The sequence below is a fragment of the Triticum dicoccoides genome, chromosome 2B, assembly GCF_002162155.2.
Source record: "Triticum dicoccoides isolate Atlit2015 ecotype Zavitan chromosome 2B, WEW_v2.0, whole genome shotgun sequence".
Classification (NCBI taxonomy): domain Eukaryota; kingdom Viridiplantae; phylum Streptophyta; class Magnoliopsida; order Poales; family Poaceae; genus Triticum; species Triticum dicoccoides.
The window spans coordinates 291,752,856-291,779,464 of NC_041383.1; the positions used below are offsets into that span (position 1 = coordinate 291,752,856).

General features: G+C 44.8%; 1 protein-coding gene and 1 long non-coding RNA gene across 2 annotated transcripts in view; one reads left to right on the plus strand and one right to left on the minus strand.

Moving 5' to 3' along the window:
• Positions 1–26,609, minus strand: part of LOC119363554 (ranBP2-type zinc finger protein At1g67325-like) — a 106,931-nt gene that overhangs the window by 20,801 nt on the left and 59,521 nt on the right. The window lies entirely within an intron of this gene.
• Positions 16,593–17,600, plus strand: LOC119363555. The gene is made up of 3 exons (XR_005174048.1): positions 16,593–16,905; positions 17,000–17,133; positions 17,521–17,600. It is a non-coding gene; the product is annotated as an uncharacterized LOC119363555 (long non-coding RNA).

The following is a 26,609-nucleotide window of genomic DNA, read 5'->3' on the forward strand; positions in this document are numbered from 1 at the left end:
GTCGATACATCGCGAAGTCATGGCTGGAGTGGAAACCGACGAGGTTGCTCAAGCAAGGCGGTAGCCCTTTGTGCCGTTTGTCGAGGTAGCCCAGAGCGTAGGTAGTGTAGCCGTAGTCGAGGTAGCCGTGCGAAGAACACCGTGGTCGGTGTCGAGTCAGGGGTCACCGGTGTCGAGGAAGTCGTCGTGGAGCCGCGGGCGCAAGGGGGCGCCGTGGAGACGCGGAAGAAGAGCAGCGACTGCGGCGGCTAGAGAAGGAGCGTGGCGGCGGTGCTCGGAGTAGGCGATAATGACCCCGACAGCGTGACGAAGACCGGCGCGGACGGTGACGTTTCTGCGCCAAGGGAGGTGGCGTGGCACATATCAAAGTCAACGCGCGTGGACGATGGTGGACCGCGGGCCGCAACGTTACGACCCGAAGGGGCGACGCAACGGCGGCGGGCAGGTCGGGGCGACGGCGGGGAAGACCTCAGGGCGGTTGCAGGGATCACGTGCCATGCTCGCTATGGCCCGACGAGACGACGCAGCGGCGACGCGAGGGTCGGTGCAGCCTCAGGGACGGTCCCAAGCAGACGACCTCGGGGCGGCGGTTGACCGTGGGCCGCGGCACTATGGCCCGAAAGGGTGACGGAGCGGCAGCGCGCGGGTCAGTGCAGCCGCGAAGAGAACCACGGGGCGACGACAGGGACCGCGTGCCACGCTCGCTACGACCCGATGGGGCGACGCAGCGGCATCGCGAGGGTCGGTGCAGCCACGAGGACGGCCTGGAGCGGACGGCATCGAGGCGACGGTAGACCGCGGGCCACGGCACTACGGCCCGAAGGGCGACGCAACGGCAGCGTGCGGATCAATGCAGTCGGGGAACCATAAGCGGCGATGCTGCGGTCCAAAAGGACGACGCAGCTGTAACCTGTTGCTCAATCGGTGAAGGCGCGCTGTACTCGGTGATGATCTTCAATCTTAAAAGAGATCCTGCACGTCACACAGCGTGGGACAGACCTGGAGTACGCGAGCAGCCGCCGCGAACACGCTGCATCGCTGTGTACAGGAGGGCTGATGGGCATGTACGCTCGTACATGAGCAATCACACATACATGGGACACAACATATGCATGCAGAGGCGTCACACGGAAGGATTGGCCGGCCAGGGTCAGCGCTCGCAGGCAACCATGCCAGCGCGGGCACGTGATGAGGACTAGAGGCCGGCGCTCGACCGCTAGCGGCCGCCTATCCGGGCAGCTGCATGCGTGAAGCCTGGGCATTATGCGGCGATCAATCTAGTCCAAGATGATGAAGATGTCAACAAAGCAGACACGTGTTGAGACGACGAATGGCAGCGGGTGACGCAAACCGATCTATAGATCGGAGAACCAAAAAAAGAAGCGTCGATCAAGCGACCGGTGTGAGAGAGAAAACCTAGATCAAGGATCGGGAAGAAGACTCTCTAGGACAGCTGATCAACAAGATCGGCGAACGAACCCTAGGTACGGGTCGCGCGGCCCCCGGCGGCAGTCATGGAGACCAACCGCACCGGGGGCGGCGCGTAGCGGAAGCGGCGGCGACGACTAGGTTGGATCGGTTAGGCTGATACCATGTTAGAAGGGAAAGAGGGGATTGGTGAAATAGTTGATGTTATTGCTTGAGCCTCATGGGCATATATATATATGAGTATAAGGTCGTCTTGGAGTATAAGGCAAGGTGGAATAAATCCTACACTATCCTATATTTCCATAATAACAATGATACTCAACACGGACAAACATCTACCCTGGTGTGCATGGGCCCGACCACATGCATGCTCAGTCTCTCTCTGAAACTCTCTTTCCTCACGTCTCTGTCTCTCTCGGAATCTCTCACATGCTGCACATCATGTGTAGTCTCCTGTCAGATACAGGTTCTTTTCTTTTCTTGCGTGTGGAGACACATGTTTTCTCTCTTACTTCTTTAAAAGAAACTCCTTCACAGCTCTCTCTCTCTCTCTCAATCACTTCTTAAAAAACCACATACTATGTTAAAGAAAAGTATTCGAGTACGAAAGTGTTCTTTCTCTCACAAGCTTTTCTCTCTTTCTTCAATTTCTCAAACTATCTCTACTCCTAATGTCTGAGTTGGTAGGATTGCGTCCACGGTTTATTTTCGTCTGGTTTATTTTCGTCCGGTTTATTTTCGTCTCACATCCCACCACCATATCTCATCAAGTTGTTTTTTTTACCTTCACAATAAAAACTTTCCTAACCTTTCCAAAGTTTCCTAACTAGACACGTTATAAACGGGAAGGAACTGATAGCACGTTACCAATCAATAAAATTTAGTTTTATGACAATCAATTCCAAATCTTAATTTTCCTAATGCATCGACCTTTGCCTTTTCTAAGTGGTTGTTTGCATAAGGAGAATTAGCCACGGGTATATCTCTACTCCTAATGAAGGAGTTATTGTTTGGTTTCGCTTCGCTTCATTACCTTGGCCAACACATTTCCAACAGATTCAAAAATCACAAATCAGAATTCAACCTTTCCATGTACAACACATTCCCCTCGATCTGTTTCCTACGTCGATCGACAAGGACGCCCCAGCCGCCTTCGCGGCCCTCTTCGCCACCGTTGAGATCAGAGACGAGCCGCCGCCACCGCCGTCGCGGATTTCCAGTGACGCCCCGCAAAGCGGCCCACACCCTCGCCAATCAATGGCATCAATCACGTATCAATCGTGCATCAATCACTCTCTACTCCTAATGTCTGAGTTGGTAGGATTGCGTCCACGGTTTACTTTCGTCTGGTTTATTTTCGTCTGGTTTATTTTTGTCCGGTTTATTTTCGTCTCACATCCCACCACCATATCTCATCAAGTTGTTTTTTTTACCTTCACAATAAAAACTTTCCTAACCTTTCCAAAGTTTCCTAACTAGACACGTTATAAACGGGAAGGAATTGATAGCACGTTACTAATCAATAAAATTTAGTTTTATGACAATCAATTCCAAATCTTAATTTTCCTAATGCATCGACCTTTGCCTTTTCTAAGTGGTTGTTTGCATAAGAAGAATTAGCCACGGGTATATCTCTACTCCTAATGAAGGAGTTGTTGTTTGGTTTCGCTTCGCTTCATTACCTTGGCCAACACATTCCCAACAGATTCAAAAATCACAAATCAGAATTCAACCTTTCCATGTACAACACATTCCCCTCGATCTGTTTCCTACGTCGATCGACAAGGACGCCCCAGCCGCCTTCGCGGCCCTCTTCGCCACCATTGAGATCAGAGACGAGCCGCCGCCGCCGCCGTCGCGGATTTCCAGTGACGCCCCGCAGAGCGGCCCACACCCTCGCCAATCAATGGCATCAATCACGTATCAATCGTGCATCAATCACTCTCTACTCCTAATGTCTGAGTTGGTAGGATTGCGTCCACGGTTTACTTTCGTCTGGTTTATTTTCGTCTGGTTTATTTTCGTCTCACATCCCACCACCATATCTCATCAAGTTGTTCTTTTTACCTTCACAATAAAAACTTTCCTAACCTTTCCAAAGTTTCCTAACTAGACACGTTATAAACGGGAAGGAACTGATAGCACGTTACCAATCAATAAAATTTAGTTTTATGACAATCAATTCCAAATCTTAATTTTCCTAATGCATCGACCTTTGCCTTTTCTAAGTGGTTGTTTGCATAAGGAGAATTAGCCACGGGTATATCTCTACTCCTAATGAAGGAGTTGTTGTTTGGTTTCGCTTCGCTTCATTACCTTGGCCAACACATTTCCAACAGATTCAAAAATCACAAATCAGAATTCAACCTTTCCATGTACAACACATTCCCCTCGATCTGTTTCCTACGTCGATCGACAAGGACGCCCCAGCCGCCTTCGCGGCCCTCTTCGCCACCGTTGAGATCAGAGACGAGCCGCCGCCACCGCCGTCGCGGATTTCTAGTGACGCCCCGCAAAGCGGCCCACACCCTCGCCAATCAATGGCATCAATCACGTATCAATCGTGCATCAATCACTCTCTACTCCTAATGTCTGAGTTGGTAGGATTGCGTCCACGGTTTACTTTCGTCTGGTTTATTTTCGTCTGGTTTATTTTTGTCCGGTTTATTTTCGTCTCACATCCCACCACCATATCTCATCAAGTTGTTTTTTTTACCTTCACAATAAAAACTTTCCTAACCTTTCCAAAGTTTCCTAACTAGACACGTTATAAACGGGAAGGAATTGATAGCACGTTACTAATCAATAAAATTTAGTTTTATGACAATCAATTCCAAATCTTAATTTTCCTAATGCATCGACCTTTGCCTTTTCTAAGTGGTTGTTTGCATAAGAAGAATTAGCCACGGGTATATCTCTACTCCTAATGAAGGAGTTGTTGTTTGGTTTCGCTTCGCTTCATTACCTTGGCCAACACATTCCCAACAGATTCAAAAATCACAAATCAGAATTCAACCTTTCCATGTACAACACATTCCCCTCGATCTGTTTCCTACGTCGATCGACAAGGACGCCCCAGCCGCCTTCGCGGCCCTCTTCGCCACCATTGAGATCAGAGACGAGCCGCCGCCGCCGCCGTCGCGGATTTCCAGTGACGCCCCGCAGAGCGGCCCACACCCTCGCCAATCAATGGCATCAATCACGTATCAATCGTGCATCAATCACTCTCTACTCCTAATGTCTGAGTTGGTAGGATTGCGTCCACGGTTTACTTTCGTCTGGTTTATTTTCGTCTGGTTTATTTTCGTCTCACATCCCACCACCATATCTCATCAAGTTGTTCTTTTTACCTTCACAATAAAAACTTTCCTAACCTTTCCAAAGTTTCCTAACTAGACACGTTATAAACGGGAAGGAACTGATAGCACGTTACCAATCAATAAAATTTAGTTTTATGACAATCAATTTCAAATCTTAATTTTCCTAATGCATCGACCTTTGCCTTTTCTAAGTGGTTGTTTGCATAAGGAGAATTAGCCACAGGTATATCTCTACTCCTAATGAAGGAGTTGTTGTTTGGTTTCGCTTCGCTTCATTACCTTGGCCAACACATTCCCAACAGATTCAAAAATCACAAATCAGAATTCAACCTTTCCATGTACAACACATTCCCCTCGATCTGTTTCCTACGTCGATCGACAAGGACGCCCCAGCCGCCTTCGCGGCCCTCTTCGCCATCGTTGAGATCAGAGACGAGCCGCCGCCGCCGCCGTCGCGGATTTCCAGTGACGCCCCGCAGAGCGGCCCACACCCTCGCCAATCAATGGCATCAATCACGTATCAATCGTGCATCAATCACACATTGAACGGGAGGACCTCGCCTCACCGGTCGTCCGCCATCGGAGCCCATCTCCTTCTCCGTTGTCGTGCTTGTGCATCCGCCGCAGCCGTCACCCGGATCGCGTCTCACGCTGTCGCCGTCTTCCACCATACTGAAGTGGCTGCCGCCAACAGGACACCCTCCACCCCGCCCCGCCCCATCTTGCAGCACCCGAATCAATGCATGCAGACGTACGAGAGACGTAGCCACTCAGGGCATGCAGATGTACTGAACTCTAGACCTGATCGATCAGTGCATGCAGGCGTACTGAAACCGGGACAAGCAAGCCTCTGCTTGCAAGGTAGCAGCAGCACTGGGATATACATACTATACTAATATGCATATAGCAAAGTACTGTGATTTGCCCCAGTAGATTAGTTCCATTTTAGTTTTAGTTATAAACCATTTAGTATAGTACATGAAGTTGGCCCTCCAGTTAGTACAGAAGTATTTTCTTTATCTGCTGGTGAAGGTAGCTGCTGTCGTTTCCAAACAGACTCAAGGTAATTGCTATTGGGTTCTATCGATTTAGAATTAACATGGCACAGAGGTATAGCTAACATTTTTTGGATGGCTACAGGTACATTTTTCTTAATTGTAAACCATGATGTATTTTCTTTCGGTAACTCGAATCACTGACCTACAGCATGATAGCCCATATATTTGTGCGGAAATGTTGGAGATGGCCCGTTTAAAATGATGTTTTAGAAATTTTTTCAGTAAAAATCAGGGTGCCAGCAGCGTGATGTTTGTATAATATTTCAGAAGAAGTGGATCTTTTTGGACAGTTATAGCCTCCAACTTTCTGAATGAGTATCAAAAAGAATGCTATGAGGTAATGCAAGCACTTATATTCAACATATGGGCTACTCTGGGTTGCATGCTAAATTATGATTAGAAGTATCTCTATTTTTCAACCTAAGGCGTCTGAACTTTTTACTACTGTTCTTTTACATCCGAGTAACATTGCTTCCTAATTTCACTTGATTTGCATTGGACGACTCCCAGAGCTAGGAGCTCAACGAGCACAGGGATCTGTTCTGAGCTCCTCCATGTCTGTTCTCATGTTTATTGTATCAACACATTCATTAAATGGGTGTACTGTAGTTCATATCTTATTTGCAAGTTGTGCAAAGCTGATGCTATTTGATCGTCTCAGTTAGATGAAAAATCAGGCAAGGTCTAAGGAAAGAAGAATTGAGGATCGGGAAGCATAGGAGCAGATTCTCGCGATATGTTACTGCGTCATCTTAGCCGATAACAAATGGAGAAGAAACAGAAAAGAAGTGGAGGATGAATATTGGACCAAGAATTTAATGAGGTCATGTGAATCTTTTGTCTTCACTTTGAGGTAAACTTCTACCTACTCCTGAGATCAGTGAATGATGTGTGGATTGAAGAATTAGTTTCTGGCTAATGGAACTACTAACTAGAATCTGAATATAAATGTTTAAAATCAAAACTGGGTTTAAACAATTGAGACTTTGATCTAGCAGTAAAAGCAAAGTTGTAGAGCATATGAAGGAGGTGGAAGTATGTAATACTGAAAGCTGATTTTTTATGCATGATTAGTTTTAAGAAATACTTTTATGCATGTTATTGATACATGCATCTCCCTTGATCTTCTTGTAGTAGAAACAAATTAGTTGGTTGGTTACCCTATAATTTAGTGCTAATTACTCTCCACCCATCTCGTCACATTCTATTCACCTTGGATTTAGATCAAGGTTCAGATCCTGGCGCATTTTTCTCGGTGAAAACAGATTGCACAATTGCAGATGCAGAGGGGGAGAGAGGAAAATGATTTCATGTCTCAGCCAAGCAGGAGTCGTTCATCTCCATGCAGCAGGAGCAACGCGCGTGCAAATGCGAGCCCACAGTAAGCTGCCATTGCCTTTCTCTTAGCCCAATCGCCCTCTCTGCACATATTTTGTATGTGTGTCCTTGCAAAATGATCCATATCCCGCATAAGTGGGATACTTTGCTCAGCTTGCTCCACTATTGAAGTACTTTGTTGTAAACACGTTTCTACATAATAATTGTTAATACCTTAACTTTGATGTGAAGGTTTGCATTATTGTTGTCGGACCTGAATTACATCAAAGACTTCAACAAGGGATGTTTTCCCTTTAACGTGATTGTCTTGCTGCCTTCCTCCTGCCTTTCAGTTCCATGCATGTACGCAGCTCCAAGATCCAGAGGCGTGCGATTGTCACGGCAAACGCGAGTAGCAAGGATGACAAGGCGGAGGAGGGAGGGAGAGTGTTCAACCCATCCAGGTTGCGACCAACCAATCTCCGTTAATATCATTCATGTTGGTGCTGCCACTCTCCACGGAGGTGCCGGTCGGCCGGCACATACGTCAGTACGTCATCTATCTCAGATTCTCAGTCACAGCTATGATAATTGGAATATATTCATCTCCAGCTACAGGCCCATATTTTTTTGGTTCATGGAAAGAATTTTATAATTTTATCCTGTAGTTTCATGCTCCACATTTTGATAAAATTGACAAATGTCAGATTTGATTCGTTATTAGGTTCATGAATGCCAGGCGCTGCTCTTTTTTGTGAGGACTGTGGTCAGCAGCGCTACTTACCACGTTGATGATTGTAGAAGCAACACCCAAAAGGAGTGACATCACAAAGACGGAGGACGACATCGAGCTGAGGTGAACCATTGCCAATTTGCCATGATACACAAGAATGGAAGTGATTTGTTTCTAATTCTGGCACAAAAACTAATAGAAGTCATGTATTATGGTTTTTAATGCTTGTGTATTTTTCTGTGATCTTTAGAAGAATTGTACCCTGAGAAAATTTGAGAAATCAATTGTATGTAACTTCGGAAATTAAGTATGTTGGTAGCATTCTGATGTTTAATATACTAGGTGACACCCCGCACGTTGATGATTGTATGTAACTTTGGAAATTAAGTAGTGGGGGTGGGCCTTTTCGCATGCATGTTATGTGATGATGCGGCATGCTTGCATGTTGAGAGAAATAGTTAGAGGGGGTAGCTATTTAAATATAGAAGATACCAGGGATCATACAACATGTGAAAAAGTCATTAATAGCAACATATTTAGTATGACCTTGTTAAAGTGATGGTCTACGTGACAGCTTTCAATAAAGCACTAAGCCTCAATTGAACTGACAATATCTTGAGAAAGAGAAAGGTTATATGCTACAAAGGTTGTTTAAAATGTCGATTTGTTGGATAAACAAACTATGGTATATACATCCTTGGTGAACTTAGTTATGTATATGTACATTTGTGAGTGTTGAATAATGTCGCCATGTTGTGGATTTGGTGTTGACTTGCCTAATTTCTGTAGTATTATATGTTTCATGCAGGCAAATATTTAAGGTAAGGGCGATGGCTCTATTATATTGGAGTGTAAATTATTTGAGTAATGTATATTTATATATCTGTTGCCCCTGCTCCTCTTGTAGCAACACGAGCCACATTGAAGCCTGTGGACAAGAAAGTTCTTATCAAGTCCGCCGCTCGCCTTGAGCAGCGCACGAAGAACGCTACCGACTTCGATGAGCATAGATGTCGTTAGAGGATGCTGTCGGTGGCTCTGCCCTCAAGATCTGTAGGAAGGTCATCAACAAGCTCACCTCTATGCTCAACCATTGCCTCAAGGTGAGAAACCCGATTCATACGACATCTATGTCATTTAATTTGTACTCATGGGTTCTATATCACCTCAGCTGATTTCAGTGCCTTAAGCTTTTCTTGCATTTGTGAATGGTGTAACATCTGCGGGATGATATCAACAAGTTCAACGTCAAAAATGAGCTCAACATTGTAGAGCGTTTACTACATCATGGTCATATACAAGTATTAGATGGCATCATATGTAACTACAACCTTCCTCTTCAGCATGTCTTTTATTTTGCGGGTATCATGTCTTTTATTTGGCAGGTAGCATTTATGTTGAAGACGATTCTTTAATCCTTTCTGAGGTGAAATACAAGCATGTAGCCTACCTCCCTTAATTATTGTATGATGGAGTTTTTGTTGATACAAAGCAATATTCATGTGAGGCCTCACTAATGTAAACTAAAGAAAAACTATTTAGTAGGCATATTTCATTTCTTAATGGGCGAGTATTTTACAAGTCATGATGTTTAGTTTATGTCTGACCATACTGTGAACACATAATAGCATTGAGTAGCGGGGTGAGGTGGTGGGCGCAGTCGCAGGCGCATGGCAGAGAGAGGCAGAGAAGGGATTGGATGTGATGGCTGATAATGCTGATGCAGTTGCTGTCCATTTTGAGATGAAGAAGCGTTGTTAATGTCATTTTATAAAATATAGAAAATTTGGATATATCAGTTAAAATAAAAAAATAGGATGATGCTGAGTATAAAAAAATTTAGTGGGGAATCTTTATGGAGTCCTCTATTCTTCTTGTATCCCCCAACTCTACCCATGCAACACGCTGGACATCCATGTCTATCCCCTCTGGCGGCTACAAGGAGTAAGAGAGAGTGAGATGAAGGGTGAGTGGAGGAAGGGAGAGATGGAGATATATAGAGAGAGGAAGAGCGGAGAGAGGGGAGGTTTACATGACATTGTTGTTGAGTTACTCATATATATATATATATATATATATATATATATATATATATATATATATATATATATATGCATTATAGCCCGTAGCAACGCACGGGCGTTCTACTAGTAATTTATGGTATTGAGAGAGAGCTCGTGTGAGAATTTTTAAGAGAGAAAGGACGCGAGGAAAGAGATAGAGTCATGCTATGCACACGATAAAATCAGGACGATTCACAGCCGATGATTAAATCAGGCCGTACATGCATATGAGTGAAACAACACAGGACGCTGGATTTACGTATCGTGCACACGTCGGGCACCAGTATCGTCCATGGAGCAGTTTCGAAAGAGATAAGAAAGGAATGTTGCATGCATGTGAGACAAGCTGGACGTGAATTGACATGGATGTGCAGGGGAGTAAACTAATCTTTGCAGGCCTACCATATATTACTCAACGCAGTAGGTGCGCCAGCGCTGGGTGGGGCGGCAGCGCACTGTTCCTGTTCCTTCCCTGTTAATTACCGATAAAGTCTGCTCACATGGCACATATCCTCATGCAGAGTGTTGCAGAATGGACAGATATGATATGAGGTTCTATGAAGCTCGAGCTACAAAAAACTGTACTTCTTTTCCACAAAAAAGACCACACATATAATACAAATGGACTCAATTTTTTGACAAAAAATTGCAGGTGTCTACTATCCGACTCTATCACGTTGAATGTTAAGGAGACCGTGGTGCAGGATACCTGTTTCAAATACAGCCGGGGCTCCGCCCATTCGTGCTGACACCGTCGAGATAGAGGTCAGAATCATGGATGGCGACGGACGACTTATCAATACCAGGAACCCTATCTTGCTCGTTCTGTCAATTGCATACCTGGCGTCGAGATCACATTTGCACTCACAAAGTTCTCGGGTTTTGCGTGGAAATTGGAATTTCATCAACAGTTCACATTGTTGTGTAACTTTTCTAACTTTCAAAGAAGAACTCCAAAATTCACAGCCAATAGACCATGCGTTGTCTACCTACTACAACCTTAGCATGGCTAACACATTTTTTACTACGACCAATCTTAACAAGGTTCATCATCCATTCACCAGGAGGGCCTTGACTTCCTTCACTACTTACACTGTTATCTACTTCACGGTAATTGGTGATTTAGTTCGTAACGATGTATGCATCAAGTTTGGTAATTGGTGATTTAGTTTGGACTTGGGAGGATGCATGCATCAAGTTTAACAGAGACTGGTGTTGAATAGATGTATAAGTTGGCGACCATTTGTGATGGTAGAAAACATTAGAATTGACGAGTTGCACATAGGAGCTCTCGAGCGTTTGCTCAATAGTCAACACCCTCCACAGGAGGGAGTAATCCAATAGGTTCCTAGGGCTTCTCAACCCTTCTTGTGTCTACAGTACAGAGGAGCCGAATCAGCGGCGACTCCGGCGTGCTCGTTCTTCCGCCGGCCCTCCTGAGCGTTTCCCTCGCCCCCAGCGGCCCCCAGGGCTGCTGGAGGTTAGGGGAACCTTGGATCTGGGCGCGGCATGTATATAGGTGCGGGGCGTCGTCCCCAGGTTCGGTTTTCGACGCTGATGTATTGACGGAGCAATCGTCGGTGCGCCATCGAAATAATGTCCCCCAGCTCTGTCTCCGGCTCGTCGGCGTTGTGGCAGATGCTGGCGAGGGGCTTGTGGGATCCTGCCTTTTGGCGCGATGGTGGTCTGGCTCGTCGGCCTTCTCCAGCAGTGCCGGCTCTTCGCGCAGGGACAAGGGCGGCTTAGTCTGTCAAGGCTGGTGGCTTGTGGGAGAGGGATCCGGTCATGTCTTTCGAGCTGATTTGGCATCGTCCCTGGATCCGGTGCAGGAGCAGCTTGGGGAGCATCCCTGGCATGGGGATTGCCTCCGGCCGATGTCTGATTTGGTTTTAGATCCGATTTGCTAGAATCGGTGGATGATGCGGTTCATCAACGCCTATGTGGCAAGGAGCTTCTCCTGCTCCAGGTTTGCTCAAGATCTGGCGTCTGCTCCGGTGATTCATCGTCAACAGGGATTTGGGGCGCCGAGCATGCAATTTCGAGGAAGGTCTCCATGGACTATTTTCCCTATGTATGGGGCTTTGTTTTCTGGCTGCGACAACACCGCATGTATCCTTTGTGTCTTTCTGTATCTGTATTTGTACGTGTACTCGCATGGCTGTACTGTTTTCCTACTCGTATGAATACAAGTAACGTATGCCTTCGGGTGTACGGTTTCAAAAAAAAGAAAACATTAGAATTGACAACTTGGATGGGTCGGGCGTGCAAGCATTTGTTTCTCCTGTTGCAACCACTTGCACATTTGCTAATGAAAAATATATGGAGCGCTCTTGAACATAAGGAAATTTTATCCCGTTGCAACACATGGGCATGTGGCGGACTGAGACGAGGAAGGGGGGAATAAGTGGAGGCATGAGACGTGTAACAATCTCTTCCGTTGCAATGCACGGGCATTTGTGCTAGTCTCCACCTTACTAATAAACCAGCTATCGCTTCTGGCCGTCCGTCGTGGCCGATTTTGCAAAAAAGCCGCTGTTGTTTGTTGAATTCAACCCGCGGTCCTATATTAAGTGAGTTCCTAAGAAAACGTTTCATTTTTGCAAAAGAGCCCCTGCATTAGTTAGAATTCAGCCCGCAGTCAGTCCTTATCCATTCCCAGACTCCACCGCCGGCCACTCGCCGGCGTCCACGACGCCGCTCCGACGACCCCTCGCCGGCAGCCACCAGCAGGCCACTGTTCCGTTTCCTCTCATCCTCCCCCTCGCGCCTGCTTCCCTCCATCGTCGGCGGGGACCACCTCCGGCCTCCCCTTCCTCTGCTCCTCCTCCTCACCTCGCGCCCGAGTGCCGCTCCTGCAGCACCTCCGCCGTCCGCCTCTGTTTTACGGTGCCCCGTCGCCGCGGGACCTCCCCTCGCACCGCGTGCTGCTGCTTCACCTCGCCTAGTCCCGTGCGCCTCATGCCTCCGCGCGAGCGCGCCGCGCCCCTAGCTCCATCATCCCCGCTTCGCCCGCGCCTCCTCCTTCCGTCGCTGTCCGCGACCTCCTCTGCTAGCGCATGACAATCTCGTTGGCCTCCCCTGCTCAAGCGGGCCAACCACCAGGGACGACCGGGCTCCTATGGCCGCCGGTGTCAGGGGAAAGAAAGGTGGCGGCGCTCCTGGCGACGAGCAGCAAGCGGAGGCGAGGAGGTGGCGGGGTTCTTGGCGGTCACCGGCGTGGCGAGGGCCGGAGGAGTCGCCGGCCCGGGCGTCGGGCGCGGTCGGAGCAGAGGAATGCAGGTCGTGCTCGCGCGCAAGTCCGGTGTCCAATTTGGATTGATTGTAGACCGTGTCCTTCTCGAAGACAAGTCAATGGAGTGCCGAACCCGGATTGCTGTTTTTTGGTATGAGAAGGAAGGGTACTCGGCCGTAATCTCCATCAGATCAATTTTGGAGGAACATCTAATGTCGCCGCCGAGTTCGCCGGAGGAAGAAGCGCTGAGTTTGCCGGAGGTACAAGAACATTCGTCCAGCACTGCGATGTCGCCTGCGTCTTCTACATCAGAGGTATGTATCCCCTTGACCCTTGTTCTTCTGTGCCGGAACTATCAGGCTACCATGGAAGTTCAGCTTAATCAGGCATCCTCAATCCTCCATGGAGGCAGTGATTAGTCAGGCATCTGATCTTGGTTAGTTTTACAACATCACAAAAAGAAGATATGAAAGTTCTTGTTACACATCGAGATACATAGTACTAAGGTCAACTGACTATTATGTTGCCAGAGATGCTCGCCGGAGCACCTCCTACCTCTCTCTCACTCTTGTTCTCTCACTTTGGACACAGACGAAAAAGAACATAGACAAGTGGTTTTTGTGCAGCCCAAATTCTGCTGTTTTTCTGCTTATCCTTTTATTCAGCGATCTAAAGTGATGTGGTGATGCTCACAACAACCCCATCGTGCCCGCACCATCCCACAGGCGAAGTCATGCAACTGGCTTCCTACATATTCGCACGGAACACAAAATGATCGTGCCCTCGTGCTCTAACAGAAAAACTGAAACTGAAGAACTCTGAAACTACTGAACTTTCTGAAGAAAACTTACACCTATCGACTAGACTGCTCTGGCAGTACTCAAAGAGGGAATCTGAGCATAGCATTACTTCCTAGCAGGCAGCAGGGGCTGCAACTTTTTTTCGCTGCTTGCTTGTCACTGTTTGAATTTGCTTGGTTATTCTTCAGTCATAGTGCTTTGTGGATTTCATAATCTATCAACGCCCTACTAATACAGTACTAATGAATTCCAATTGCATGCTGAAATCATTCTGATGTTGCTCCTGACTGAAATTGGTTCAGTCATAATTGGCTTATTGCTTCAGTTTATAGGTCTAGCTAAGAATTTGTTTTCTGCTAATGGTCTAGCATTGTATTAATTTGTTGTATACATGCTGATTCTGAATTTTGGCATCGATTGATAGAATTTCGTCCAATTCTAGAATATCATCATCCAATTCTGAGTATATAGTTTTTAGCATATATGTAATAATTTGCAGTAGAATGTCCAGCAAACACATAGATGTGTATCAGGTGGCATATGTATTTGGATTAGGTAGTATTACATAATAACAAATGCCACACTTCAGTCAATAAATGAACTAAAAAGGTGGTTCTGATCTTTTAGTCAGTTTTTCATCAATGAGTAAATTAGTGCCCATGAGGTCACGGGTTCAAGTCCTGGAAACAGCCTCTTACAGAAATGTAGGGAAAGACTGCGTACAATAGACCCAAAGTGGTCGGACCCTTCCCCGGACCCTGCGCAAGCGGGAGCTTCATGCACTGGGATGCCCTTTTTTAGTAAATTAGTGCCCAAGATTAGTTCTGCATCATATATAATACAAAATATATTTGCTTCCCTTGGTGGTGGCAACATTAGCCTATTCTATTTGCTCCATATTTGATACAATTCCCTGTTGACTCTATCTTTGCACAATCTGACATATTCTACAAACAAAATAATGGTTTGAGGCTTACCTTTTGTTTACGTTGTAACTGCAGAAAATAGATGACATCGCTGAAATGAACATTGCAGAGGATTTGGATAACTGACCTTCAAAAAAAGCAAAAAATTATGAAACAGGTGTTCTGGAGCCATCACCAATGTCACCAACTATGTCAGCATCTCTCCAATTTCTGAATGTTTTGAATCAATTGTGCCGGAATCAGTTTTACCATTACATGATGTTAAGGAACCAGATTCAAATAAAGAGATCATAGTTGAAAAGAAATATGATTATCTACCACAAGGTATTTGTTTGATTTATTCTGTGTACTTTTGTATTCAATATATTATTAAAGTATTTGATTTTTTGCAGACTATACATTGACTGATCATGATCTATGTGCTCATATAGCAATAGAATCATCTTTTAGAAAACAATTGTTGGTTCAGATCTATGTGTCTGCTAGATGAAGAAGAGTGGGTAAATGATGATGTAAGTAGTCAAACAGGAAAATGTTATTAATCACTAATATCTATTACTAATGTATTTAAAAATAATCTTAATTATATAGGTGATCAATGCATATATATGTTGTATGAAGGACCAAATACATGTCCCGAATGACAATAAAGTATATTTGAAGATATGATGGTGGTCCTGTGTATTGCTTGAAATTATCATGTAGTTTACTAGCAATTGCAGTGCTCTTATTATTTAATTTCCACAAATATGTTTCCCTCAATCTGAAGATATGAACTATGCTGCTCCTCCTGGTTTGTGTGTTGCTTCCGATGGATGATCTCTGTTTCTTCAGTGTGTGGAACTCTTCATTAAGATTGGGAATAAACAGAGAATCACGACCACGTTGTTTTGGTGCTCAGGCGACCTACCCTATCTCCCTCGAGGCGTCTTCGCGCATCGTTGTCCTCCCTCCATGCCAACCATGGTGGTCTTCGTGCGTAGTTTGTCCTCCCTCTGCGGCAACTGTGGCGGAAAGCAAAAAATAAAATCAACTCAAAGACTATTCCATGAACCACTACTCTTGAATCAAACAAAGAACGCTATGGTGGCTTCTTAATGACCAAAAACTTAAAAAGAAAACAATAATCAGTGTAACATTAATTATCAGATTTGAATAAGTGTAACATTAATTATCATATTTGAATAAAAGAAAATGTTGCGTTAGGACACATGGAGCAGGTTTTGCAAGATTGTACTTGTTGCAACTCACGGGCATTAAAAAAAAGGAACAAACTCTTCCCAAGCAAACAACCATCTGTAAAAATTTCCTAGCAAAAATGCTATAAAAATTATATGTAAAAAAATCTTTTTCCTAAAAAACTATTCTTTTTTAGGAAATGTTCCAATTTTCATAAAAATGTTAATTATTAAGTGTTCCATTTTTATGAAAATCTTAACTTTTATTTAAAATAAGGAATTTTCCATGTTGAAACTTATTATGGGCGTGCATTAAACTGAATATAAAAATGATGCACAATCGCACATGTGTCTTTTTCTCGCCCGGTGCAACGCACGGACATTTGTACTAGTCTCTCCCTAATAATAATAAAGCACGGATTGGGTCTCCGGGTTCACCGTTTTTAGAAAAGTCACTCTCATTTTAGGTAATTGAACCCGCAATCCTCGTGATAAACACCCCGAACCGGTACGGGGGGAGTCACACCTGCACGACCCTTCCTGCATCCTGCGGTCCTGCCACGCCCCACCTCACCGAGCGTCTCCGGCCACCCCCTGCCGCCGAGCGTCGCCCCCGCGCCTCTGCCTCACCTAGCGCCCGATCCAGCCGTCGTTCATCGCCAGCACACGTGGATCCGGCCGCCCCTCGCCTTCCCCATCGGCTGCACCTCCTAGCGCCACCGCCCCTGCCATACTCCGCCGCTGGAGGATCTCCGCCCTGCCTGGATCCACATCCCCGCGGCGACACCGGCAGTCGGCGACGATGGACGACCACGGTGTAGTGCCCTTGGTCCTCGCCGTCCCCTTGCCTGTATGTATATCTCTGTCAGATCGATCACTATTTTGATAGGAATCCACTTCCCGGTGATAGTTCGTTCCTTCCTGTACCTCATTCATGTGTGCAGATATGCAAGTAAAAGCGACCATGGTTCAGGCATCTGTTGGTTATTGAAAAATCTGACAACCGCAAGAGAATAAGAGCTGCAGACTCAGAGTGTATGTGATATCCCTGCCAGATTGCTACAGCATATTCATGCAGGTACCCTTCTTGCTGCCTTTTGCACAGTAGCAGGCAATGCAATCACAGGCTTGTAATGCTCTGTTTCTACCGTGTCTTCACTTTCATCTCAGTGGAGATTGAAAATCGAAACCATGTTATTCATGTAGTTACTGAAGTTTCAAATCCCTCCCTTAGTCATCATGTCTGTTTGTATCCACAAGGGAGCATGCTCCCGCCAGATGGTCTCCATGGCACTGCATAAATTTTATATTGGAATGATGTGTTGGTCAATTCATAGATGGTTTGTGATATAATCATATAAAGATTCTCGCGTTACTTTTCTAGCTCTATGCTCTCTTTTGTACAGGGGGTCAATGTTTCTCAGCCTAATGTTATTCTTATCATTATGTATGCTCTATGATACAGGTGTTGAGGCAGGGAAAAGGCAGCAGTAGAGGCATGGGCACTTCAGAAAAGGGTGTTGACTGTTCTGATTGAGGCCAGGCATGAAATCTCTTATTTCATTGTTTGTTCTTTGTTGAAGTTGTACTTATTTTGCATAGTATTTCAGGCAATGTTTAGACTTTAGATAACACATGTCCCTAGATTACATAGTATGCATGCCCTCTGTTACCTGCTGAATGTCTCTGGGGTAACTAAAAATGTTCAGAATAATCTAAATTTCAGAAATTCTTCGTGGATTATGATTGGCAGTTATATGCCACCAAATAGCAAGACTGCTACTTGAACAGTTTGTTATCCATGAAGCTTAGGCGTGTACACGGACTAAATTTGCTATAATTTTCCACCATTTTTTCCTAAGGCCATCAGAGCCATTGGCACAGTTTGGCTGCCCTAAGGGAGTACTTTTACCCTTTTTAGTCAATCATACACCAGTCACCACAAGTGCAAATAATAATAAAGCACGGATTGACTCCGTGGGTTCACCGTCACAATACGCTTCTTCTCGTGAATTTACGCTTTTAGTTTTTTTATAAGATAATAAAAAGGTTCTCACTTCTAACTAAACATTTTGTTAATTTCCAGTTGAAGGCTTCCACGTGCCACCTCCTTCGCCTCCTACGCCGCGTCGAGAAAGGCGGACACGTGCGGTAGGAGCCAAGGGGGAACAGGGAAAGGCGGACACGAGATTCGTGAACCCAGAGAAGAGAATGTATGCGAGCTTGTCCACCTCGGCGGTGTCAGCCGCCAGTGCCACCGTGTCCCGCCTCCGCCTGGCCTGGTCGCAACAAAAGTATGACTGCAGGTGTGGTTCATTCAGTTTTGAAGTTTGATTTACTTGCTTGTGCATGTGTGTGTGTATTCTAAGAGAGAGGGAGAGATTATTCTGTTCTAGCCAGTCGTATTTCTGGACAAATCTGCTCCCCTCCACTCCTTTTTTATTTGCCTTAAATCTGAACATGAAAAGCAGTTACAAATTGAGAGCAACAGAGTAAACGTTCAAAAGTTCAGAGCGGGTGCATGCTTTTGAGATTCAAAGGATGTGTAAGCTGGAAGATGGGTTGCCATGCTTTGTAAGTACGATTAGTTGGAGTACTATTCCATCCAATGGCAGTGCAAAGTCGAAGTAGGCGCTGATGAAGGACGTTAGGGTCTGTTCTTCACATCAACACTTCATTGTCCAAACAACGGCAATTGCTTTCCCGTACGGGAAAAGAAAGTTACATTCAAATCTTTGGGGGAGCCAAGCTCTTGTTCCTCCTGCATCCCTCTGAGCCTCTGCCTTGACGGATCGAACTTTTTTTCAACCCAGGGACTTGTGGAAGCAGCGGCCGAGAAGATGTTGTTGTAGACCAGGAGTGTGGTCGGTTGCAATTTGTGAAGCAAATCGCTTGCTCGGAGAAGAAAATGTGAGAAGGGCATGTAGAAACTGAAAGACCACGAAAATGGATCGAATCCGAACAGATGTAGCCCCCTTCTCCAATGACCAGGCTAGGTTGGGCCGCCACTGAAGGTAGCCACATGCTGAGGCTAAGACGCCAGCCCAGACCACCCACGACCCACCAACGCACGCGCAGCAGCCGGCCCTCCTACCAGGGCACAACATCTCCAAGGACCTCCTCATCGCCTTCACCAGGGCACAACATCTCCGAAGGACCTTGTGCGGGCTTTGCCCGGCGGTGTACCATGGCGGCGCGGAGAGGAGAAGAGGTGATCTAGGTTTTCTTATGGAGGCGGGTGAAGAGCAGAATCATACCTCAACCTAAAGCATAGCTTAGCGACAATTCAACCGCGGCAACACAAAGGCATATTCACCTTATAGCGAATGAAGGTAACCTTATTTTTGACATTTGTTTGGGATATAAGAAGTGGAGTGTAGTGGAACTTGGAGCAGGAGCAGGGTTTACAAAAAAGATCTCCCGGTGCAACGCACAGGCATTTGTACTATCTCTCCCTAATAATAAAGCACGGATTGGGTCTCCGGGTTCACCGTCACTTGTTCACCGTATAATGTATAGTATTATTTCGTTATCCAAGGTGGTACTAAAACTATACATGAAACGTTCGGCTCAAAAAACGCTTCTAAACTCCCGCTTGGGCCACGTTCGTAGCGCCCTTCCTCCCCGGTGCGCCCACAACTGGCTGGGCCTCGGCCTCTCAAAAAGGACTCGAACCTAGGAACTACAGGCTTATTGCTCAAAAAAAAGGAACTACAGGCTTGGATCTAGCCTTGGTACGATTGAAAGACGAAGCAAGTTATCAATCCGAGATAGTTCCCTTATTCCTCTTCCCATTGATCCCCGTACGCACGTCTTCCCTCAAGACGCGGACTCTGTGTCCAACTCTGCATCGCTGCCTCCTCTAATTCCTCCCATAAATATGGATTGATTCCCGTGGAGGTAGAAGAGCTGCGCTAGGGTTTCATGGATCGGAAGTGGTTTTGATGGCAGGCCCATGGCATCGAGCGCGACGGCGAGGGGATGTGGAGGCTGTGGCCCTCTGACAGAGGAGGCAACGAAAGCCGGCTTGGCTGAGTTAGAGTGCGGCCTCGCGTCCCGCTCCGAACACATCAACGCAAGCGCCGTGCTCCGCCGCCGCGATCTCTGTGTATCGCGATCACGAGCAGTCTGACTCCCTTGCTGCTGCAGGCTCTAGGAAGGGTCTAGGACGCCGTGGGCATCAATGAGAGCCTGAGGGCGCTCTGTGCCAGGATGGACTCCACGGCATTCTTCTGGTTCGTTGCAGCGCGACACAAGAGATCGACGCAGCCTGCGCTTAGGTGTTGCTTGGATCCGGGCAAGTCCGTCATGAACACGATCGCCGACGTGTTCCCGATGGACCGACTGGAGTTGAAAAACCTGCAACCCTTGCCTGGGGCCTGGGCATGCATGCTCATCCAGGAGGAAACCGTGCAGACGCTGCCCAGCCCGCCCAGACCCGGAGATCATGCTGGCACGACCCTTGCGGCGGGCTACGCTAACCATGCGCAAGGACCTAGGCCGTCTCCCTCGCGTGACCCACTCGCCAAACCGACGGCTCCCGCTCCGGCTCGCAAAGGTCGCTGCTCCTGCTGGCCGGCAATTGTCCGCTCGCCAACCTCGCAATCAAGGCCGCAGCTTCCCGAAACAAAGGTCCCCACTCACGTCTCCTTTGTGCTGCAGACAGGACTGGATAACCCTGCTGCCATAGATGTGTTCTATATTCCGAATGTGGCAGTGGCACAAGTAATGCAAAGCAACGTCCAATCTCTGTAGTTTTTCATCCAGTGACCAGAAAGTTAGCACGGCAACAGGTAATGACGGATGTCAGTTGAGCTTCCAAATTCTCCGGCTTCTAATCCTACGTGAATGATTATGCTGAAATAACAACACAAAGCATTGTTGAATTTTAAGAGAATTCATATATAGTAAAAACCAAAAATCCCACGGATATGAGAAGTTGTCTATAGAATTTTATGCTGAACATGTTAGTTTGATCTCCTCCGACTATCAGTTATATGAATGTTCCATGATTTAATCATCGACGGACAATATTGAGCATTTAACATTTTAATTATCATTTATACACCTCCGGAAGTGCGTTCAAGCAAAGAAGAAACTTAATTATGCTAATAGTTTTTGTAAATTAATTACATTGTGTCAGAACTTTTTATTAAATGTTTTTCCCAGGCGTAACACCAAAATATGGAGTCACAATAAGCCCTTATTTTAATTTTGAAGATACACTAAGTGACACAGAAAAAATACGAACAAATAACATGTTCTGCATGTATTTCTGGCTTTTCATTGCCACGGTTAGATTACCTGAAACTGTTGAATGAGAGGCTTTTAATTTTCAGTTATCAAATTCTAAAGCTGGATCCCTTCATCAGTTGGTGATTTTGTATATGTTGTGCCACATATCTCATTCACGATTTAGTGTCTTCGGTTCAGTAAATCCGTTTTTCTTCTCTCACACAGATGCTCCATGTCATAAATAGTTTACGGATCATTTTGGTATTCCTACATATTTATGCAATAATGTTGCTGCGAACATATACTAATCTGTTAGGAGCTCTCAAGTTATAAACCTGAGTTAATCATCAACGGACAATATTGAGCATTTAACATTTTAATTATCATTTCTTTACCTAATAATAAAGTAAATTGGATTTCTTTCGTCCGTCATGGCATTTTTCAGAAAAGTCCCTCTATTTCAAAAAATTCAACCCACAGTCCTGTTTTAAGTTAAAACGAATCTTTTTTCACATTTTACACAAAAGTCTCTGTGTTTTGTTGGAATCAACCCGTAGTCCGGATTTAAGTCACACCCGAACTGTTATTTTACATTTTTCGAAACCCCCTTGCTGTTTTAGGTAATTCATCCGCGGATCATATTTATGTCAAACAATGTTTTTTTAAATCATCCATATCTTTTAAACCATAACTCCGATTTGAACATGTTATATATGAAATTTGATTAGAAAAATATATAGAATATGAATATGAGATCATTTTCACCTGTTAAGTATTTTCAAATATTATTTTGGAATATATTTAAGTCAAACCAATGATTTTCTAAATTATCCGTATCTTTTAAACTGTAACTTCGATTTTAACATATTATATATGAATTTTATTCGAAAAATATGTGGAATCTAAATATGATGTTAATTTTACCTGTTAAATATTTTTAAAATATCATTTTGGGAGCAAACTTATAATTTATAACGTAATATATGTTTTCCTTTCGTACCGGCGGTGACCCGGATTGCAAATAAACACCCCACTATAACAATATAAGGAAGAGAAAACATCGATAACTACACATGCATACCTCTGAAAAATCTCGCAGGGGAAAACAACAGATTTCTCATTGAGAGAGAGAGAGAGAGAGAGAGAGAGAGAGAGAGAGAGAGAGAGAGAGAGAGAGAGAGAGAGGATAAGCGGCAACACAAATACACGTTTTTGTTTTGTTTTCTGTGAACACCGAGGCCATCGCCGGCCGGCGAGGGTGAGAAGGAGGATAAGCGGCAACACAAATATGATGCCTCGCAAAAATAAAGGAGATGGACCTATTGTGGTCTTAAGTGATGGTTGTTGGGTTAAGAATGTATGTTATGTTTTCTCTCCCGTTGCAACGCACGGGTCTTTTTGCTAGTAATAATAAAGCACGAATTGACTCCGTGGGTTCACCGTCACAATACGCTTTCTTTATGTGAATTTACGCTTTCAGTTTTTTTCTTCAACACGTCTATATTTGTTTTTTATATCCAAGGTGGTACTAATCTATCTATATATCCCCGCTGCGTTGTTGTTTTCGTCCGCCCTGTTTATGTGATTTTTTTGTCCTACACACGGGCAAGGGAAAAAAACACAAAAGCACTACAGACAAAGTCTACACGTTTGGCTTGGTGAAGAATAAAGGAAAAACGAACTATGCACGTCGACTGGATGAAAAAAAGGAAAACAACTCTTGACGACTCGAATTGGAATCCTACCGTGTAATATCCCTTCCTTAATCTGACCGTCTCTGTTTGTATCTATTTGAGTCGAAAAGGAGATCACGATGGGTTAGGTCATTGGCGATAGCTACCTCCGATGCATCTGACGAGATCCGTGTCTCGCCTACTCAAGGTTCCGTCGATGAGGTCGATCGGCTCAACCGCCGATGCAAGCCCCCGCGGCTCGATCCTACATCGACTACAATCTGAGGCCTGCACGATCACAGTCCCGCGCGAAGGAACGACGGAGCTCCATCACCGACATATTAGAGGTGGCCGCAAACCAGCAGCGCTTGGTGGATTCATTGTGTCCTGCCGATGATGCTGGTCAGACTGGACCTGGAGAAAGAACACTCAGCTAGGATGAACATCCAGCATGACTGCATGATGACGACGATCCCTGATTTACTGAAGATTGCGTACGAGTGGATCATCACCACCTCCGAGGCCAACTCGCTCATCTTCTCTAACTATGAGTAGCTCCTCTACGAGTTCAACATAGATATTGTCAGGTAAATACATCGTACAGGTATAGTACCGCCATGGTATTGAACCCGATTCTCATCGATATGCCTAGACGCACTTTTTATTTGCATGTACTGTCCTTACTCTGTTGCCCACGGTCTTCATCCTCAGTCATGAATCATGATCAGTGCTGGTCAGATGATTACTTAGGCCATCGAGTTGCCTAACGGCGAGGCGAGGAAGCCATGTTCCTATGTCAAGCTGGTGTCGACCTTGCTAGAGCGGAGCCACGGTGGACATGTTCACCAACACCATTGACGAGGAGGCATATAACAGGCACCACCGGAGCACCTACACTCACCCCCTCCGGCCATCGAACCGGAACTCTATTTGACAGCCCCAGTGTTTCATCAGGTACATGCAAAAGACAGTCATAGGACGCTTCCTGATCAAGTCGTGGTGTTGATGAACGTCTCTTTGGCACTTAATTACCGAACGAAAGGTGAAGCGTTCGTGAGGCGCATGCATGCGAGGAGTCGACGACAAGTAATTGTTGGCGGCAGCTTCATCACATCATCATGTTTGGTTTGTTCTTTACACGTACGTATGCAAGGAGTTGAAAAAGTACTTGCCGGCGGCAGCTCATCATCTGCTAATGTTTGCTTTGGCCTCTGCATACATACGTATGTATCTCCTGTTGCACGCAAGTTAATGTTGGAAACATGCAGGTTTGATCTACACCCATCCTTAAAAACCCGATGTTTGATTATTACTCAGTATGCTTTAGATCTTCTTTTCAAAAAGAAATTATACTGATTTTTTTCTGAACCAAGTATATTCATACGACTGCTGGCTTAATAATTGAAAGCACGAGGGTACATATTGTTTGCTAACATCAACCCTAGATCGAAACCTCTTGTGAATTGGTCCATGCTGTAGTTTTTTTCGTGCTCTTACAATTTAGGTCAGGTCTTGTGAGGTGATAATCTTTGCCAGACAAAATCGTCCGGATGTGGCCGTGGTGGAGTGCGTCTTCGACACGATGAGTCATAATCCAAATGGAATCAAAAGCGAAGATAGCGGATCAGATCAAAAAAATCTCTCCTGTTTCTGACACTAACTTCTCACTCTTCCCTATTATATTATACTAGATAACACCCTGCGCGTTGCTGCGGGAAATTAGTATACCAAGTTCTAAAACAACCTGAGGTATATTCCTGAAGGACAAATAAGATATGAGAAAGAATTAAAATTTACCACCAATGTTGGATGCTTGTGACTTTGTGAGCTCAGGCAAACTACATTTGCAAAATGATAAATCTCTATTGTTTCAATCTCGCAAATTACAAAAAGCTTGTCAACCAAAGAGAAAATCTAGTAAGACATTCATTCTTCTAAGTATCATCACAAAGTTCCAACAGGGCATCATTCTAAGGAACAACTGAGACGTGAATTGTAATAAGACATTCATTCGTCCAAGTATCTTTTTTTTTTTTGCGAATTCCAAGTATCATTCTTACAACTACCTGAGTTACAACATACATCATGGGCAAAAGCACAGGGACTAAAACTTGCAACCATCATTACATCAAGCTCTTCAGGAAGCCACTATCCTCATAGATAGTCTATCCCTTGCCTAGGCCGCAGCTGCTAGATCGCACATGAGAGAACCTGGACACTGGGAAAAGCCTTCTAGTAGATTTTTGTGCCATTACAAATCTTACTCTGTTCAAGTATTTCATATCACCAGGGGCCACGCCTCTGAAGCTCATAGATCAGCTAAGATTGCATTTGAGGACAATAGTTTAAATGCTCCAAGGTTGAGTTGTAACAATCCTGATCATTATAACAGGCAATGCCCCTTTAGTTAGGTTATCACTCACATACATCTATAGGAAATTGTTATCACTGATGTATGACTATGAAATCAGATTAATCAAACTTTATATATTAATTGTACAAAGATAGATACAGATCCAAATCAAAACAGGATGCGAAGTTAAAAAAAACTAAATGGGATAACCAAATTCCATAGATAGAAATCAATTTAATATGCATAATTTGTTGAGATATTGCTTAGATCTTAGGATATAAGTATATATAGAACAAACAACCAGAACAACAAAAAGAATAGGGACTGTTGAATCACCGGTCGTCCAATGGTGCAATGACGTGTGTAGCTTGCTATTGAGTCCGGCTCCATGGTCTCAATCGTTTTTGCTTCTTTTTTTGGCCTGTTCTGCCCTACCTGTCCACCAACTACTTTTTCGTACCCACCCCAAGGCTATTTTCTCTGGAGAGTAAACTTCCAACACAATTAGGTGAAACAGCCACCACTTCAACATCACCACCAAAGACTGAAAAACTGACTGGAACATGATCGAAGCATAGAAGTGTAGGATTGACATGTTCCACATCACTGAAAAAACTGGTGTTAGCGTGAAGTTGATACAGGATAGCTGATACAAAAGAGAGACGACTTAATACATGATGTTACTGTGAAGAAGATATTATAAAAAATAATACTGAACATAAGACCCCAGTGCGTCAATATATTTAGCACTGGGGAAACAATCTTGAAATCACACGTTTCCTGGATGTATGCATCGGGAAACAATGGCAGAAGCCAATACGAGTAGTATATAGTGAATTATGATAGCTGCCCTACTTTATTTTTCATCGTACAACTTGTCCTTAAACATTCAAACGGAATCTGCACATAGGACAGGTAGCAATTCTAGAAGTATAAAACAACAGTTTTCTCAACAAAATCCGCTATTGTATAAATAATGAACCGCGACAGAACTGGTCGTGCAATCTATGAAATGCCAAAGATTATGAAGATAGCAGCAATATACCATACCTGTCAAGAAGAGACAGCGGATATATTATTCTTACGGCACGTAACTCGGAAGTCTTGAGATAAATATGATCATAAACTTATTGAATTGATTTTTTCCACAAAAAAAGCAAATAATAGTCTGCTATATGAACCAATGATGCTATCAATGTCTGCATCAAAGTTTCAAAAGACATGTTGGCAGTAAAGCATAAAGATTACCTTGATTTATTTCGAACGGCAATTTGCTAGCATTTTCATCAAAGA